The sequence below is a fragment of the Suricata suricatta genome, chromosome 17, assembly GCF_006229205.1.
Source record: "Suricata suricatta isolate VVHF042 chromosome 17, meerkat_22Aug2017_6uvM2_HiC, whole genome shotgun sequence".
Taxonomy (NCBI): domain Eukaryota; kingdom Metazoa; phylum Chordata; class Mammalia; order Carnivora; family Herpestidae; genus Suricata; species Suricata suricatta.
The window spans coordinates 49,665,151-49,674,605 of NC_043716.1; the positions used below are offsets into that span (position 1 = coordinate 49,665,151).

Below are 9,455 nucleotides of genomic sequence, written 5' to 3' on the forward strand. Positions count from 1 at the left end.
GACCAAGCGAGCTCCAGGGCAGCCCAGGGACCCTCAGGCCAGATGATAAAAAAGAAGAGGAGAGCCGAAAACAGAGAGCCTGGTGCCGCGGGGGCAATCAAGTCAAAGACGAAGATGAGACAAGAAAGCTGACGGGGAGAGGCCAGAGTGGAAGAGAGAGACAGAGAGAGACACACAGAGAGAGAAAAGCCAAGGAAGCATCCTCACCGAGCCCCTCCAATTCCCGATCTGCCTTTGCAATGGCAATGAAGCCCAGAGGGGCCCGAGCTGCCATTTTTATGGAGTTATTTTAATTGCTTCACCCCTCAGTTGAAAAGGCCTGGTTTTCACCAGGGTGAGCGCTGCCTGCTCAGCAGCGATCTTACATGAAGGGTCGCAGGCCTGAAAACAGGAGTTTGTTGTTCAGTCCACTTTCCCATTTCCCAGCGAGAAATAAGATGCGCCCAGGTATATGGACGTGGATTGGCGGCAAACATCAAGAGGCTGTTCTTATGTAAAATGCGGGCTGGGAGCATCCAAAGAGATGCTGCCCTTGGAGGAGGCAGAGCACAGACCCAGCAGCAAAAAGGCTCTTCTGGGTGGCTGCCACCTTTTGTCTCTTTTTCATTTGCACCCCCTCAAACCTACCCCCTCCCCCGCAACTCCTCCCTTAGAAACATCTTAAAGGCCTGTTGCCGTTGCCGAGAGACAGAGAATCAAGACTCTCCAGGCCCAAAGCGCGGAGGACCAGGGAGTTCAGAAGCAGGATTTACTTAACAAGAAGAGGAATGAAAGTTTTAAGAGTTTCACTCTACACGGAGTGCGTCCGCACACATCATCCCTCGGGATGCCCGTGAGGCTGTGGCATGCCAAGAAGGGCAGATGTCGTTCCGATTCCCAATCAGCAGAGGAAGGAGGCCACAAAATGAGTCCCAAGAACCTTGGCGAAAATGCAGATTCTCCACCTCCATTCTGCACCCAGGCCACGAGGACCCCCTGATGGACGCGGTAGCTTTGCCTAATAAATTCTCAGGACACGAATCTGAGAGGCACCGGGCAAGCAGTCTGCAGTGTATGTTGGGTATCTCCACAGGGTCTTTTCCAATAGCTCAGCTATTTCCATTTTTACAGAAGACGCCATTGAGGCCCAAAGAGGTGAAGTGCCTTATCCAGAGTCACATCAGAGGCCACTGCAAACTGCTAAGGGATGTAACCAGAAATACATAACTAGAAATAAATATGTAACTAGAAACAAGAGAAATGAAATCTAGATTTTCCCGACTTCCAGTTTCCCCTATTCTCCCGGCTTTCCTCAGACTGCCTCCTTGAAGCAGGCAAGATTCGACACTGGTTCTTTCGGACATGGGGCCTGTCACGGCTGCCCCCAACACGGGGAGTGGTAGTATGCACACTTATGTGTGCCTCACAGCCCCGTTCTTGAGGAAACAGGCCATTGAACATGGTCATGGTCTTCTAAATCCGGTCCTGTGGAAAATGCCCACTTTCTTCTACTCAGACACTATTTTAGTTTTTAACCAAAATCTTTGAGGCAGAAGAAGCAGAAGGATCATTATTCCAATAGCCAAAGTGTAATAATATTAGGTGTGCCAGGCACCATTCAGAATTCTTAATATATGTATTAAATTAAACAGATGAGCTCATTCACCTTTTTTAAGCAAACCACTGAGGTAAGTACTAGCATTACCTAATGAAGACAGTGAGACCCGACATGACTCCCCACGTTTACACAACCCTAAATTGTAGGGCTGGGCTGGGAAGAAGGCTTTTTGGCTTTGGGGGCAGCAAGGTTAACCACTACTAATGCTGCCTCTGCTATGGGCATCGGGGTAGGGGAGTTCTCTGTACGTAAGAGTTAGTGGAAAGAAACAAAATCACCCCCAATAGCTCAGGACAGTTCCAGCCACAAAGAACTATAAACTTAGTTTGGCAAAAGGCATCTAAAGGTACATTTAAAAGAAGTCGTCACCTTGAAAATCAATCAGATGATCATTTGAAGAATAGAGACACAGAAGTGGTCATGAAGCTGATGCTGTTTGATCATTTTATTTCACAGCTGAGGAAATCAAGGCTCTGAGGGGTAAAGCTGTCTTCTGCAAAGTCTCAGATCACTGAGAGGTGTCAGGTATTGAACAAGCTGCCTAGGTTGCAAATACAGTTTCTTGAAACAGTGCGTTGGGTGAGTGTATCAGCAACAATGGATCTATTGCCATAATAATGCTCCATCATAAACAATCACAAAACCTCAGTGGGATGCAATAATAAGTGTTTATTGCTCACTAGTCTGGTGTGGTTGGCTAGGTGCCTCTGCTGATCCTGACTGGGCTTTCATAGTTTTGGGCTGAGCTGACTCTTGGCTGATCTAGGATGGCTGCAGCTGGGGCAAGTTGGCTGTGTTCCAACATGTCCCTCCTCCTCTCGCTTGGAAAAATTCTCATGTCAGTGGAGGGGGTGCAAGAACACAAGTGGAGATATGCAAGCATCATTTCAAGTCTCTGCTTGCCTTTTCATGACTCCACTAATTTCTTCGGCCAAAGCAACTCACGTGGCCAGCCCCAGATCAGAATGAAGGGCACTCAACCATTAATGCAACTGATCTACCACTGTGAGGAGGAGGCACAGCATTGCACAGTAAGAAGTTCGAGGAGGAGAAAGGAAATCAAATAAGCCAAATTATGCCATGTCATTTTAACCTCTAAACTTTGAGGTCAGATCTTCCATTTTGGGGAATGCTAGCTACATTTAATAAATGGAGAGAAATCCATCATTTGGTTAAAATAAGGGAAGTACCCAAATTAAGAAGTGTGAATCATTTTATAAAATTAGGTACACCCAGGCTGGCAAGCATCATACTGAATTTGGGAATTCTTAACTTATTCATAGAAAAATGCAAGTAGGTTCTTTTTTAAGACGTATCTGAGAAAACAAAATTGACAATTTAGTCAACTGAAATTGAATTCTGAAAAATAAATTCTGTTTTATAAATATATAGATTTAAAGTATAAATTTTATATTATATGTACATATATCTCATGCTAAAAAGTGAGTTTGCTTTGGCAAAATAAATATGGTTTAATTTATAAAAGTATAATGTATTAGCAATTTATAAAAGTTTAATATATTTGCAGCCTTGCAGAATTCATCTACAACTAATTTGGATACACATAATGAAACATTAAAATGCTTTGCTTTGGTTAGAGATCTAGTTTCTTAGATGGAGAATTATTTTTTAATCTTTATTCTTAATATGTATGAGTGTGTGGGGTAAATGTTGTTTAAGGATTAAACTATCTTCCTCACGTAGGTAAAATTCAAATGTCACCTTTTTTTGTATTGTAGCTGTTATTCTTGGTAAAGACCAAAACTATGATCCCCTTTTCTCCCCGCCATTCTCTATCATTTTCTAAATCTCTTGAAAAGAATTTTTAAAAATTTTATTATTTTAAAAAAATTTTTAGTGTTTATTTATTTTTGAGAGAGAGAGAACACAAGCGGGGGAGGGCAGAGAGAGAGGGAGACACAGAATCTGAAGCAGGCTCCATGCTCTGAGCTGTCAGCACAGAGCCCAACACCGGGCTCAAACCCGTGAACCACGAGATCATGACCTGACCCAAAATCAAGCCACTTAACTGACTGAGCCACCCAGGCCCCCTGAGAAGATTTTTTTAAAAGCACACATGTACCCACAGAGCCCTATAAGCATGCTACCACCCATCAAAGCAAGCAAGAAAAAAAAATCACAAGCAAAACAACAACAAACATAATCTTACTAATATAAATCCGTGCAAAGTCTGTTAATCTTCAGTATCTCACATACGGTATTCCAGTCCAGTTACAAAATAAAATACAAATATAAATATCAAATGGCTCTCTCAAAAAAACTGAAATTATGGAGTTTTGGAGGTCTTTTATGTCTTTTTTTTTTCCTTTTTAAATAAAATTGTTGCAAACAGGTTAATATCGTACCTGTTAACACGGGTCCCTTGTCAGGCCACTCTAAGAAGTTGATTGTTTAAAACTTGATATTAACACTTAAAATTTATATTTTATATGTTAATATGCAGTGCAATCTCAGTTTCAGGAGTGGAATTCACCGATTCATCACTTAGGTACAACAGCCAGGGCTCATCAGAAATGCTCTCCTTGGCACCCACCACCCATCTGGCACATCTCCCACCATTTCCCTCCATCAATCCTGTTTGTTCTCTTTGCTGTGAGTCTCCTGTGATTTGTTTCCTTCTCTTCTCAAGTACAATACAACAACATCTAAATTCAAGAAGTCCAAATTGGCTTGGTCAAGGTGTGCCACTCTCCAGGCAAGTACCTTTTCTTTCCATACAGCAAGGAAATCCCAAATGTTGTTTTACCTGATGATCTTTATTAGAGGAAGCATGTTTTCTTAATCCCAGAGACAACAGTAACTTCATTAACCTGTGGGTGGAGAAACGTAAGAGTTACAAAAGTCATACGGAGTAAACCAAAGAACATGCCAGAGGTTGACAAATCGGACCAGCTGTGGGGTTTTCTTTCCCACACTCGGTGGCATGAAGAACTGCCTCCTAAGGAGTAACTCTGTCTTCTTGTGGGAACCGTCTATTTGCTATTAAAATGTCTAACGATTAATCTCCAATCACTGTTTATTGACAACCATTCAGCTTGGTGATGTTTCGGGACATACATCAGTCTCTCTCGCTGTGGGTTTTCCTTTATTGGCTCGCAGCCTCACGACTTCCCTGGGTTGAATCTGAATCTGTCCCCTTAGGCAGAAGACAGAGACAGAAGACAGAGGCAGGCCATTCAGATGGGCAGGTGGCAGGTTCAGGAAGTCAGGGGACTTACTTCCAAGGCTCATGCTGGGGGCCACAGACAAGCAGAGCTCAGCACCCACTGCAAGAATCTTAAATGTTTCCAGAGAGGCCTGACAGGGTTCAGTCACTCCAGAGAGTCTGTCTCAGGCCTGCGTCCCAGGAAGTGGCCCCAGCTGAGGGTGTGGTGGGGGGGGGTCTATATTCTCTTACATTATTTCAAGAATGGGAGGTTCTGGGGGGTTAGGAGCTTCCCATTGCCTCAGGCATGTTTCTGGTTGGGAGTAGGGATGGGGACATGTCATCTCAAAGACCTCGTCCAACATTCTTATATTTGACTATTACCTTCTGAAAAATTTTCAGGAAAGGTATATGATTGAGTTACTCTTAAGAGATTCCTGGAGAATCAAATTTTCTTGAGGATAGGTCACCTGAAATGAGACCAGCTCCATTATACATTGGAGCTTTTCATTTTCTCTACATGAACAGAAATGCACCAATGGATTTTTCCTGTTGAAATCTTTTGTTTCTTTTATTTTATTTTTATTAAAAAAAATTTTAATGTTTATTTTTACTTTTGTGAGAGACAGAGACAGAGCATGAGCAGGGGAGGGGCAGAGAGAGATGGAGACACGGAATCCAAAGCAGGCTCCAAGCTCTGAGCTGTCAGCAGAGAGTCCGATGCAGTGCTGGAACTCACAAACCTGAGATCATGACCTGACCCGAAGTCAGACACTCAACCAACTGTGCCACCCAGGCCTTTGTTTCTTTTCAACCTGTCATTCTGTGTTTTCCCATAGGCACCTGGTTGCATGCAATTAGAAAGGTGGCAGAAATGACCAAACAAGTGTTTGAAGTAATATGTTTGGTCAAGTACACACACACAGTCATTGTAGCAGAGAACACCCTCCATTTTGTCTGTTTTTTTGCTTATGTTGGTTTAATCCTGGGACTGAATCTGTAGGCAAGAGCCACCAGACAGATACAGCCTCATGCCATTCCTATAGCTCCTGAAACACATATTTTTCCCATTTGATTAGCTGGTTTGCCCTCTAGAACCAAAACAGCACATTCCTTTCAGTATCCTACTTTTTTTCTAATAATAGGCCAGATGGCAGCCAAAAGGATTCTATAAACTCAGTTGGCTATTATCCAAATGGATATATATGTATGGCATGGAAATATATATTTCAACCTGTTTTCGTAAACATTATCTCTTGGATCCTTGCAACAACCATGTTGATAATCCCAGCTCGGACATTTTGAAATCTTTCTAAATTTCAACAGCATTTCCCTATTTCTTCCTGAAGGCACGTAAACTATTAGCTTGTATGACAGCTATTTGTGGATGTAGCTATCGACCCTAACAGACTGCAAATGCCTCAGGGTCAGGGGTTGGTTTTTTCGACCTCTGGAATGCCCCCAGCACCTGGTGCTATGGGAATGAGGGCAAGGAGGCCCAAGGAGCGAATAACTGAGCTGACCCACATTGGTATGTGGCCTACGCAGTTGTCTACATTCTCACGTTCAGAAGGGCCCCATGTTTTTTTCGTGCTCCCTAGTCACCATCTTGAAATGTGTAATAGTTTTCGAAGAGGGGCACCGCCCATTTTCATCCGGCAATGGGTCCCACAAAATATACAGCCAATCCCATTAAGCTACATGGGTAGCTTATGTAATAAATAATATACTTTGCCCACATGCCTGCGCACACACACACACACACACACACACACACACAAAGGTTTAGCCCTTTGCACCCAGATCTTGGGAGATAAACTCTAAGCCCTTAGTATATGTTGTCTAAAAAAAGGCTGACTTTGTTAACCTGAGGGTGTTGGGCCACTCCGGTAGTCTTTGGTAACCATGTGATTTATGGTGCACACCTTGGGTCACATGGTGTCAGCTCACTCCAGCAGGGGCTGGAGACTAAGGTCAGTCTTGTGTCTAAGTGACCAACCCTCAATAAACCTCTGGACACCAAGCCTGGGTCAGCTTCCATGGTTGGCAACACTCTGTGTGTATTGTCACACATCGTTGCTGGGAGAAGTAAATATTGTCGAAATGACCCCACTGGATGAGCATGACAGGAAGCTTCTGCCTGGCTCCTCCTGGGTCCTGCCTTATGCATGTCTTCCCTTTACAGAGTTTGAGCTTTCCTTTCACTGTAATAAACTAAGACCATGAATATACTAGCTTTCTTGAGTTCAATGATCCATTCTAACAAATTATTGAATCTGAGGCCACCCTCAGTTACTGGGGACTTCCCAAACTCACAAGGTGATACTCAAGGGTTTCCATTTCTCTGACTTACTAGTAGGTTTAGTTAATGGAGAAGCCACACAAAAGACTGGACAAAAAAAAAAAAAAGAAAGAAAGAAAAGAAAAGAAAAGGAAAGGAAGAAGCCAAGGAATTTGTAATCCTAATTCTCTGAGTCTCTCTGTGAGAGCTGTATTCCTGAAAGTCAGAGGGCTCAGTGCACCTCACAGAGCATCCTTTTCTGTATCACTCTCTCCTCCTGACTTCTGGGAATATTTCCCTAACTTCCTCTAGGAACAGCCCTTCCGCGGCCAGCCCTGGGCTCTTGTCTTGTGGGCCTTCCTACACTCAGCCACACTCTGTACAGCTGACCCTTAAACAACATGGATTTGAACAGTGCTGGTCCATTTATATGAGAATTTTTCTAGTAAATACAGTACAGTTGTGTAAACGTATTTTCTCTTTCTTATGATTCTCTTAATAAGATTTTTTTCTACCTTATTTTATTGTAGTAATATAGTATATAGTATATATAACATATAAAATATGTGTTAATTGACTGTTTATGTTATCGGTTAGGCTGCCAGTCAACTCTAGGCAATTAGCAGTTAAATTTGGGGGGAGTCAAAAGGTACACATGGATTTTTTACTGTATGGAGTCAACTGTAATTATTTCTTTTGTAAGTCATCCCCAAACTTTCTTTTCCTAATGTGCATGTGTCTTCTGTTTCCTGGTAGGGCCCTGAATGATACAAAATATAAGAACAAAAAGTATGTGAAGTTTTTGGTAGTGATCGCATTGTCTTAAACTTTGCAACAAAATCTTTAATACATTTGAGGTCAAGAAAACAAACACTATTTTGAAACACTATTCAGATAACCACACATCTGAACAAGTAGCCATTCCACTGTCAGACATCTCAATCCCCAAATTTAGCCCACTCTTCACGTGACCACCTCTTTGAGGACAAAATCCTTCTCCTCTCTCTCGGTCCCTCACCGTCACCCATGGTTGCTCTGGCCACTATAGCTTTTCTCCTTCTCAGGCTGTGAAAGTCTCTTAGAATTGTTGAGTGACTATTTGCAGTTTAATCCTGGAGTTTTTGTTCTATATTACTTTTGGTCCCTGTATATATTGAGGGTTGTTTCTTTGGGAGGGGCATGTAGATCCATCCACCCTCCAGTCCATTTTTAAATTTATTTTAAGGTTTTTATTTTATTTTTGAGAAACAAAATGTGAGCAGGGGAGGGGCAGAGAGAGAGGGAGACACAGAATCCGAAGCAGGCTCCAGGCTCTGAGCTGTCAGCACAGAGCCCCATGCCGAGCTCAAACTCACGAAACTCGAGATCATGACCTGAGCTGAAGTCGGATGCCCAACCAACTGAACCATCCAGGAGCCCCACCTCCAGCCTGTTTTTAACGTTCCCTGTGCAGAACGATGGCGTGGAGGACAAGACAGTGGAAAGAAGCAGATATGACCAGAAAAAGGCAATTTAATCATTTCTTTTTAAACAAATTCCCCCAAGAGCAAGATTTACTTCAACCAATTTCTGGGATTATCAGTAGGAAAACACAATTTGCAAATATATAATATTTACTGATATCTAGTTTCTCATAGAATTATAAGGTGATTAAATGCTTTGTGTAGTACTTTTCAGAGGGCACTTATGCCAGAGAATGGAGATGGTTAGAAATTAGTGTTCTGGATCAAACCAGGGATGGGTGGGGAGAAGGGAATTAAAACTTATTAAACATCTACATCATGCCATGCATTACAATTCATGCTTTACAGATACCACCTTCCTTAAAAATATTGCGGGATAGATATTATCTCCATTTTATAGACAGGCAGCTTAGCTAGATTTTATAACTGGCAAGTCTTCACACATTTTACTGTAGCAAACTGCTTCAATTACTAATGTTAAATTATCTAGTAAACATCTTTTGTTCAGATTTTATCATCTCGCAACTTGCTTAATAAATATATTTTGTTTAAGTTTAAGCACAACAGATTATTTTGTTAAAGGAGCACATTTTGTTAGTTTATATTAAGGAATAATAACATCACCCAGGAGAATCTTCAGATATTGGGAAAAGTGGCTTATTCCTAAAGGAACCCAAAAGTATTAAGTAAAGAAAATAAGCCATCAAAGATCAGAGTTTTTGCTGTTCAAAGAAGGATCTGTGTAATAGACTTTCCAAGTATGAACCAGTCTCCTTTTCAAAGTTTAATATGGCCAAACTAACAATATAACTATCATTTATCAGGTGCCTAATGTACTCTTCACAGCCCACAATATACACTGTAAATGCTATTGGCACCCAAGCCAACCTTTTGTGGCCCTGAAATAGATTCCTAGGTTTAAAATATATATAGGTGTGACTGTCTGGA

General features: G+C 42.0%; 1 long non-coding RNA gene across 2 annotated transcripts; it reads left to right on the forward strand.

The window, feature by feature from the left end:
- Positions 1–2,358: 2,358 nt before the first annotated feature.
- On the forward strand, positions 2,359–4,620 carry LOC115282505. 2 transcript variants are annotated; one of them, XR_003904675.1, is made up of 2 exons: positions 2,359–2,704; positions 4,079–4,620. It is a non-coding gene; the product is annotated as an uncharacterized LOC115282505 (long non-coding RNA). The 2 variants fall into 2 exon arrangements; XR_003904676.1 differs by having other exon boundaries at positions 2,359–2,628.
- Positions 4,621–9,455: the final 4,835 nt, after the last annotated feature.